General features: G+C 46.1%; 1 long non-coding RNA gene across 1 annotated transcript; it reads right to left on the bottom strand.

Moving 5' to 3' along the window:
- Nucleotides 1-1,303: 1,303 nt before the first annotated feature.
- On the bottom strand, nt 1,304-9,470 carry LOC124028631. Its single transcript, XR_006837620.1, has 3 exons — nt 9,362-9,470; nt 9,190-9,288; nt 1,304-1,411 (listed from the first exon to the last, which is right to left on the bottom strand). It is a non-coding gene; the product is annotated as an uncharacterized LOC124028631 (long non-coding RNA).
- Between the last annotated feature and the right edge of the window lie 1,183 nt (nt 9,471-10,653).

Genomic DNA, 10,653 nt, shown 5'->3' with positions numbered 1-10,653 from the left:
AACAGAGCTATAACCCATATAGAGCTATAACCCATATAGAGCTATAACCCATATAGAGCTATAACAGAGCTATAACAGAGCTATAACCCATAGAGCTATAACACAGAGCTATAACACAGAGCTATAACACAGAGCTATAACACAGAGCTATAACACAGAGCTATAACACAGAGCTATAACACAGAGCTATAACACAGAGCTATAACACAGAGCTATAACACAGAGCTATAACACAGAGCTATAACACAGAGCTATAACACAGAGCTATAACACAGAGCTATAACAGAGCTATAACAGAGCTATAACAGAGCTATAACAGAGCTATAACAGAGCTATAACCCATATAGAGCTATAACAGAGCTATAACAGAGCTATAACAGAGCTATAACAGAGCTATAACCCATAGATATAACAGAGCTATAACCCATAGATATAACCCATAGATATAACAGAGCTATAACCCATAGATATAACAGAGCTATAACCCATAGAGCTATAACCCATAGAGCTATAACAGAGCTATAACAGAGCTATAACCCATAGAGATATAAAACAGAGCTATAAAACAGAGCTATAACCCATATAGAGCTATAACCCATATAGAGCTATAAAACAGAGCTATAACCCATATAGAGCTATAACCCATATAGAGCTATAACCCATATAGAGCTATAACAGAGCTATAACAGAGCTATAACCCATAGAGCTATAACACAGAGCTATAACACAGAGCTATAACACAGAGCTATAACACAGAGCTATAACACAGAGCTATAACACAGAGCTATAACACAGAGCTATAACACAGAGCTATAACACAGAGCTATAACACAGAGCTATAACACAGAGCTATAACACAGAGCTATAACACAGAGCTATAACCCAGAGCTATAACACAGAGCTATAACCCATAGAGCTATAACAGAGCTATAAAACAGAGCTATAACCCATATAGAGCTATAAAACAGAGCTATAAAACAGAGCTATAAAACAGAGCTATAACCCATATAGAGCTATAACACAGAGCTATAACACAGAGCTATAACCCAGAGCTATAACACAGAGCTATAACCCATAGAGCTATAACAGAGCTATAAAACAGAGCTATAACCCATATAGAGCTATAAAACAGAGCTATAAAACAGAGCTATAAAACAGAGCTATAACCCATATAGAGCTATAACAGAGCTATAAAACAGAGCTATAACCCATACAGAGCTATAAAACAGAGCTATAACCCATAGAGCTATAACCCATAGAGCTATAACCCATAGAGCTATAACCCATAGACCAGTCACTCTCACCATAAAACTATCATATAGCTTCAGGTCATCTAGACTCCTGTCCTTCACACAGCCAGACTGACTCAGGTAGTGGTATGACTCTGGGCCCTCTGACAGGAAGTACAGCTCTGTAACACAGACAGAAAATAACTTTAGACAGCTGAAGCAAACACACACACACAGCTGAAGCACACACACACACACAGCTGAAGCACACACACACACACAGCTGAAGCACACACACACACACAGCTGAAGCACACACACACACACAGCTGAAGCACACACACACACACAGCTGAAGCACACACACACACACAGCTGAAGCACACACACACACACAGCTGAAGCACACACACACACACAGCTGAAGCACACACACACACACAGCTGAAGCACACACACACACACACACACACACACACACACACACACACACACACACACACACCTGAAGCAAGAACACACATTTTTCTTCAGGAAATGTACCTTTTCTTGAGACACAAAGGCTGCGGTTACACAGGAGCCCAACTATTGGAACAAGATCAGAATCGGACTGCCTGTGTAAATGAAGCTCAGTCTAAGCTCTTTTTTTTGTCCCGGCACCCCAATGGTGGAACAAGCTTCCCCCTGACGTTGGGACGGTGTAGTCCCTGCCCATGTTTCTGACAACACCTGAAACACTACCTCTTCAAAAAGCATCTAAAATAAACCCCTCCCAAAACTAAAAAGACATCTGGACACCAAGCAATACAAGACACAATGATAAGCCAGCCTCACAAGATTCATTGAAGAACGTATGAGTCATAGCAATGCGCTGGGCCATAAGGTAAGTGCAAAAAAAAGCCCACATCAGCGCAGAGGATCTCATAGTCATACACCTATCCAATGACACCATGAGGAACACACCAGACATCAGAGGACACCACGAGGAGGAGAATCCAGGACATGTCTGAGGACACCATGAGGAGGAGAATCCAGGACATGTCTGAGGACACCATGAGGAGGAGAATCCAGGACATGTCTGAGGACACCACGAGGAGGAGAATCCAGGACATGTGAGGACACCATGAGAAGGAGAATCCAGGACATGTCTGAGGACACCATGAGGAACACACCAGACATCAGAGGACACCATGAGAAGGAGAATCCAGGACATGTCTGAGGACACCATGAGGAGGAGAATCCAGGACATGTCTGAGGACACCACGAGAAGGAGAATCCAGGACATGTCTGAGGACACCATGAGGAGGAGAATCCAGGACATGTCTGAGGACACCACGAGGAGGAGAATCCAGGACATGTGAGGACACTATGAGGAGGAGAATCCAGGACATGTGAGGACACCATGAGAAGGAGAATCCAGGACATGTCTGAGGACACCATGAGAAGGAGAATCCAGGACATGTCTGAGGACACCACGAGGAGGAGAATCCAGGACATGTCTGAGGACACCACGAGGAGGAGAATCCAGGACATGTCTGAGGACACCATGAGAAGGAGAATCCAGGACATGTCTGAGGACACCATGAGGAGGAGAATCCAGGACATGTCTGAGGACACCACGAGGAGGAGAATCCAGGACATGTCTGAGGACACCACGAGGAGGAGAATCCAGGACATGTCTGAGGACACCACGAGGAGGAGAATCCAGGACATGTCTGAGGACACCACGAGGAGGAGAATCCAGGACATGTCTGAGGAAACCACGAGGAGGAGAATCCAGGACATGTCTGAGGACACCATGAGGAGGAGAATCCAGGACATGTCTGAGGACACCACGAGAAGGAGAATCCAGGACATGTCTGAGGACACCACGAGAAGGAGAATCCAGGACATGTCTGAGGACACCACGAGGAGGAGAATCCAGGACATGTCTGAGGACACCATGAGGAGGAGAATCCAGGACATGTCTGAGGACACCATGAGGAGGAGAATCCAGGACATGTCTGAGGAAACCACGAGGAGGAGAATCCAGGACATGTCTGAGGACACCATGAGGAGGAGAATCCAGGACATGTCTGAGGACACCACGAGAAGGAGAATCCAGGACATGTCTGAGGACACCACGAGAAGGAGAATCCAGGACATGTCTGAGGACACCACGAGGAGGAGAATCCAGGACATGTCTGAGGACACCATGAGGAGGAGAATCCAGGACATGTCTGAGGACACCATGAGGAGGAGAATCCAGGACATGTCTGAGGACACCATGAGGAGGAGAATCCAGGACATGTGAGGACACCATGAGAAGGAGAATCCAGGACATGTCTGAGGACACCACGAGAAGGAGAATCCAGGACATGTCTGAGGACACCATGAGGACACCACGAGAAGGAGAATCCAGGACATGTGAGGACACCATGAGAAGGAGAATCCAGGACATGTCTGAGGACACCACTAGGAGGAGAATCCAGGACATGTCTGAGGACACCACTAGGAGGAGAATCCAGGACATGTCTGAGGACACCACTAGGAGGAGAATCCAGGACATGTCTGAGGACACCATGAGGACACCACGAGAAGGAGAATCCAGGACATGTCTGAGGACACCACGAGGAGGAGAATCCAGGACATGTCTGAGGACACCATGAGGACACCACGAGAAGGAGAATCCAGGACATGTGAGGACACCACGAGAAGGAGAATCCAGGACATGTCTGAGGACACCACTAGGAGGAGAATCCAGGACATGTCTGAGGACACCACTAGGAGGAGAATCCAGGACATGTCTGAGGACACCACGAGGAGAATCCAGGACATGTCTAAGGACACCATGAGGAGAATCCAGGACATGTCTGAGGACACCATGAGGAGAATCCAGGACATGTCTGAGGACATAACACGCCAGATATCAGAGCGCAACACACTGCAGCTTGATGAATCCACAGATGTGGCTAACCGTGCCCTTCTAATGGGTCTATGTCAGACACGTCTGGGATAATTAATAACATCGAGGAGCAGTTCCCTTCCAGTGCCTGGGATAATTAATAACATCGAGGAGCAGTTCCCTTCCAGTGTCTGGGATAATTAATAACATCGAGGAGCAGTTCCCTTCCAGTGTCTGGGATAATTAATAACATCGAGGAGCAGTTCCCTTCCAGTGTCTGGGATAATTAATAACATCGAGGAGCAGTTCCCTTCCAGTGTCTGGGATAATTAATAACATCGAGGAGCAGTTCCCTTCCAGTGTCTGGGATAATTAATAACATCGAGGAGCAGTTCCCTTCCAGTGTCTGGGATAATTAATAACATCGAGGAGCAGTTCCCTTCCAGTGTCTGGGATAATTAATAACATCGAGGAGTAGTTCATCTGAATTTGCTCAACGTGTCAAAGAAAGGGAGGGGGAACCATCGATTTGGACAGAGGGACAAAGTGGATGACCTTCAAGATGAAGCTTACCGTTTCTAACAGGAGGACTGACTTGCGGATTTCGAGATTCAGAATCTGATCAACAAATAAACACGGATTTCTTTTTTTTATACGTTAAAACAGCATGTTGTCAAGATGTTGGGAAAGTTTGCGACTTTCCCAGCGGAGAACAGGAGACAAGGAGACTGGATACGGGACCCCTTTGGAGTAAGGACGGGAACCGTCACATCACCAAGCAACGAAGAGGATCAGCTGGCGGAGCTGTCATTGGACGGGGCGGACTGAGCATGCGCATCCCGGAAACGATGCTGCCACTGTTCTGGTGCAGCGGAGTGGTATCCTGCTCTCGCCTGTCATGTTATCGTTCAGCACTACCTGTGTGAAAGTGGCTTCTCTGCTACGGCCGTGCTGAAAACTAAAAGCAGAAACAAACAGCCAGCACGACCTCAGAGCTGCCCAGTCAACCCCAGAATGGTTAACAGGGCAACTTATCAAACTGAAGAAACACCCCCAGTTTACCCACACGAAACAAACAGGCAAATTAGTTATTGTTCAGTGTGTTAATTATTAATCAATTCTGACATTCATATTACAAAATTACACCTTTAAAAATACTAACGTTGTGAAACTATTGACATGATAATTAATAATTAACGAATGATTGTTGTTCTTTCTATTTGAAAAACTGGTGTGTTCCTGTTCACAGTATTGGACTGGTGTGTGTGTTCCTGTTCACAGTATTGGACTGGTGTGTGTGTTCCTGTTCACAGTATTGGACTGGTGTGTGTGTTCCTGTTCACAGTATTGGACTGGTGTGTGTGTTCCTGTTCACAGTATTGGACTGGTGTGTGTGTTCCTGTTCACAGTATTGGACTGGTGTGTGTGTTCCTGTTCACAGTATTGGACTGGTGTGTGTGTACCTGTTCACAGTATTGGACTGGTGTGTGTGTTCCTGTTCACAGTATTGGACTGGTGTGTGTGTTCCTGTTCACAGTATTGGACTGGTGTGTGTGTTCCTGTTCACAGTATTGGACTGGTGTGTGTGTTCCTGTTCACAGTATTGGACTGGTGTGTGTGTTCCTGTTCACAGTATTGGACTGGTGTGTGTGTTCCTGTTCACAGTATTGGACTGGTGTGTGTGTTCCTGTTCACAGTATTGGACTGGTGTGTGTGTTCCTGTTCACAGTATTGGACTGGTGTGTGTGTTCCTGTTCACAGTATTGGACTGGTGTGTGTGTTCCTGTTCACAGTATTGGACTGGTGTGTGTGTTCCTGTTCACAGTATTGGACTGGTGTGTGTGTTCCTGTTCACAGTATTGGACTGGTGTGTGTGTTCCTGTTCACAGTATTGGACTGGTGTGTGTGTTCCTGTTCACAGTATTGGACTGGTGTGTGTGTTCCTGTTCACAGTATTGGACTGGTGTGTGTGTTCCTGTTCACAGTATTGGACTGGTGTGTGTGTTCCTGTTCACAGTATTGGACTGGTGTGTGTGTTCCTGTTCACAGTATTGGACTGGTGTGTGTGTTCCTGTTCACAGTATTGGACTGGTGTGTGTGTTCCTGTTCACAGTATTGGACTGGTGTGTGTGTTCCTGTTCACAGTATTGGACTGGTGTGTGTGTTCCTGTTCACAGTATTGGACTGGTGTGTGTGTTCCTGTTCACAGTATTGGACTGGTGTGTGTGTTCCTGTTCACAGTATTGGACTGGTGTGTGTGTTCCTGTTCACAGTATTGGACTGGTGTGTGTGTTCCTGTTCACAGTATTGGACTGGTGTGTGTGTTCCTGTTCACAGTATTGGACTGGTGTGTGTGTTCCCTGTTCACAGTATTGGACTGGTGTGTGTGTTCCTGTTCACAGTATTGGACTGGTGTGTGTGTTCCTGTTCACAGTATTGGACTGGTGTGTGTGTTCCTGTTCACAGTATTGGACTGGTGTGTGTGTTCCTGTTCACAGTATTGGACTGGTGTGTGTGTTCCTGTTCACAGTATTGGACTGGTGTGTGTGTTCCTGTTCACAGTATTGGACTGGTGTGTGTGTTCCTGTTCACAGTATTGGACTATTGGACTGTGTGTTCCTGTTCACACTATTGGACTGGTGTGTGTGTTCCTGTTCACAGTATTGGACTGGTGTGTGTGTTCCTGTTCACAGTATTGGACTGGTGTGTGTGTTCCTGTTCACACTATTGGACTGGTGTGTGTGTTCCTGTTCACACTATTGGACTGGTGTGTGTTCCTGTTCACACTATTGGACTGGTGTGTGTTCCTGTTCACACTGGTGTGTGTTCCTGTTCACACTATTGGACTGGTGTGTGTTCCTGTTCACACTATTGGACTGGTGTGTGTTCCTGTTCACACTATTGGACTGGTGTGTGTTCCTGTTCACACTATTGGACTGGTGTGTGTTCCTGTTCACACTATTGGACTGGTGTGTGTTCCTGTTCACACTATTGGACTGGTGTGTGTTCCTGTTCACACTATTGGACTGGTGTGTGTTCCTGTTCACACTATTGGACTGGTGTGTGTTCCTGTCCTATAGTATTGGACTGGTGTGTGTTCCTGTTAACAGTATTGGACTGGTGTGTGTTCCTGTCCTATAGTATTGGACTGGTGTGTGTTCCTGTTAACAGTATTGGACTGGTGTGTGTTCCTGTTAACAGTATTGGACTGGTGTGTGTTCCTGTTAACAGTATTGGACTGGTGTGTGTTCCTGTTAATAGTATTGGACTGGTGTGTGTTCCTGTTAACAGTATTGGACTGGTGTGTGTTCCTGTCCTATAGTATTGGACTGGTGTGTGTTCCTGTTCACAGTATTGGACTGGTGTGTGTTCCTGTCCTATAGTATTGGACTGGTGTGTGTTCCTGTCCTATAGTATTGGACTGGTGTGTATTCCTGTTCTATAGTATTGGACTGGTGTGTGTTCCTGTTAACAGTATTGGACTGGTGTGTGTTCCTGTTAACAGTATTGGACTGGTGTGTATTCCTGTTCTATAGTATTGGACTGGTGTGTGTTCCTGTTCACAGTATTGGACTGGTGTGTGTTCCTGTTCACAGTATTGGACTGGTGTGTGTTCCTGTTCACAGTATTGGACTGGTGTGTGTTCCTGTTCACAGTATTGGACTGGTGTGTGTTCCTGTCCTATAGTATTGGACTGGTGTGTGTTCCTGTTAACAGTATTGGACTGGTGTGTGTTCCTGTCCTATAGTATTGGACTGGTGTGTGTTCCTGTCCTATAGTATTGGACTGGTGTGTGTTCCTGTTAACAGTATTGGACTGGTGTGTGTTCCTGTCCTATAGTATTGGACTGGTGTGTGTTCCTGTTAACAGTATTGGACTGGTGTGTGTTCCTGTCCTATAGTATTGGACTGGTGTGTGTTCCTGTCCTATAGTATTGGACTGGTGTGTGTTCCTGTTCTATAGTAGTCCACTAAACTACAGAGCATGTTGTCGGTGGAGGTTGTCGTCTCGGGCTCTTTTGATATCAGAATGGATAATAACAGGTTTGTGGTCATTTGAAAGGGATTGGTCCAACGAAGGCCAGGAGTGTTTCCAATTCACATGACCAGACAAGAAAAACTCCAGTCCTCTAGTCATAGCACAGATGAAAAGAGAAGCCATCTGTAATAACATTTTGTCATGACCTACAAATAGGACCCAGAGTTTTACCCAACCAGGTCATGATCAGGAAAAACTCCAGGCTCCAGAAAAAGATATATACATTTTGCCACACCACTTTTGAACCTGTGGTTCCATCTTTGCTGTGTTTGTGTGCTGTCTTCTAGTGTAGGAGTCTCTACAGGAAGGTTAGGATGCTGTGTTATAACTGTCCTCTAGTGTAGGGGTCTCTACAGGAAGGTTAGGATGCTGTGTTATAACTGTCCTCTAGTGTAGGAGTCTCGACAGGAAGGTTAGGATGCTGTGTTATAACTGTCCTCTAGTGTAGGAGTCTCGACAGGAAGGTTAGGATGCTGTGTTAACTGTCCTCTAGTGTAGGAGTCTCGACAGGAAGGTTAGGATGCTGTGTTATAACTGTCCTCTAGTGTAGGAGTCTCGACAGGAAGGTTAGGATGCTGTGTTATAACTGTCCTCTAGTGTAGGAGTCTCTACAGGAAGGTTAGGATGCTGTGTTATAACTGTCCTCTAGTGTAGGAGTCTCTACAGGAAGGTTAGGATGCTGTGTTATAACTGTCCTCTAGTGTAGGGGTCTCTACAGGAAGGTTAGGATGCTGTGTTATAACTGTCCTCTAGTGTAGGAGTCTCTACAGGAAGGTTAGGATGCTGTGTTATAACTGTCCTCTAGTGTAGGGGTCTCTACAGGAAGGTTAGGATGCTGTGTTAACTGTCCTCTAGTGTAGGAGTCTCGACAGGAAGGTTAGGATGCTGTGTTAACTGTCCTCTAGTGTAGGAGTCTCGACAGGAAGGTTAGGATGCTGTGTTATAACTGTCCTCTAGTGTAGGAGTCTCTACAGGAAGGTTAGGATGCTGTGTTATAACTGTCCTCTAGTGTAGGAGTCTCGACAGGAAGGTTACAACCTTTCTGGTTCTTGTCGGCCCCGGCCAGCAGAGCATAGAAGATATGATAGTTCCTCTCTCCAGGGTTCTGTCTCACCACACGGTTCTTTTCAAGTAAATCTGAAGGTGTGAAGTTAAGGAGAACACAGACAGTGTGAGAGTGTGAGAGTGAGACACAGTGTTTTAGGGATACAGTCGATGATACAGCCTCCCTGGATGTTCCCACTCTGGGAGAAGTGGAGCTGGATAAACTTCCCAAAGCGGGAAGAGTTGTTGTTGTACACCGTCTTGGCATTCCCAAACACCTCCATGATGGGGCTAGAGACAGAGAGAGAGACAGAGAGAGAGACAGAGAGAGAGACAGAGAGAGAGACAGAGAGAGAGAGAGACAGAGAGTTACAGGCTTTGGTTTTTCCAATTATGTTTTGAGGTTGGACTTTAGCAACGTTAGTACGTAGGGCGCACAGATTGGTGTCACCTCGTTAGTCAGTATGTGTTACACCTGTGCTGGCTTGTCCATGTCGTTAGTGGGAAGGTGTTTCACCTGAGCTGGTCCAGGTTCTATTTAAGAGTGTCTGGCCCAGTGCTCCAGTTGTCTTGAAAGATGAGGAGGGTCGACACCTTTAGTTGTCTTGATAGATGTGGAGGGTCAACACCTTTAGTTGTCTTGATAGATGTGGAGGGTCAACTCCTTTAGTTGTCTTGATAGATGTGGAGGGTCAACTCCTTTAGTTGTCTTGATAGATGTGGAGGGTCAACTCCTTTAGTTGTCTTGATAGATGTGGAGGGTCAACTCCTTTAGTTGTCTTGATAGATGTGGAGGGTCAACTCCTTCAGTTGTCTTGATAGATGTGGAGGGTCAACACCTTCAGTTGTCTTGATAGATGTGGAGGGTCAACTCCTTCAGTTGTCTTGATAGATGTGGAGGGTCAACTCCTTCAGTTGTCTTGATAGATGTGGAGGGTCAACTCCTTCAGTTGTCTTGATAGATGTGGAGGGTCAACTCCTTCAGTTGTCTTGATAGATGTGGAGGGTCAACTCCTTTATTAATAATAATAATATATGCCATTTAGCAGACGCTTTTATCCAAAGCGACTTACAGTCATGTGTGCATACATTCTACGTATGGGTGGTCCCGGGGATCGAACCCACTACCCTGGCGTTACAAGCGCCATGCTCTACCAACTGAGCTACAGAAGGACCAGCTTCCTTTAGTTGTCTTGATAGATGTGGAGGGTCGACACCTTTAGTTGTTGTAGTGGCGTCCTTTTGTCTTTACCATAGCCACTGCCCAAGCCTGAAGCGGGGTTGTAGTGGCGTCCTTTCGTCTTTACCATAGCCACTGCCCAAGCCTGAAGAGGGGTTGTAGTGTCGTCCTTTTGTCTTTACCATAGCCACTGCCCAAGCCTGAAGAGGGGTTGTAGTGTCGTCCTTTTGTCTTTACCATAGCCACTGCCCAAGCCTGAAGCGGGGTTGTAGTGGCGT

This window comes from Oncorhynchus gorbuscha, unplaced genomic scaffold, assembly GCF_021184085.1.
Source record: "Oncorhynchus gorbuscha isolate QuinsamMale2020 ecotype Even-year unplaced genomic scaffold, OgorEven_v1.0 Un_scaffold_4550, whole genome shotgun sequence".
NCBI classification, from domain to species: Eukaryota; Metazoa; Chordata; class Actinopteri; order Salmoniformes; family Salmonidae; genus Oncorhynchus; species Oncorhynchus gorbuscha.
Note: the sequence above shows the minus strand (reverse complement) of the source record. Positions and strands in the feature narration are given on the sequence as shown.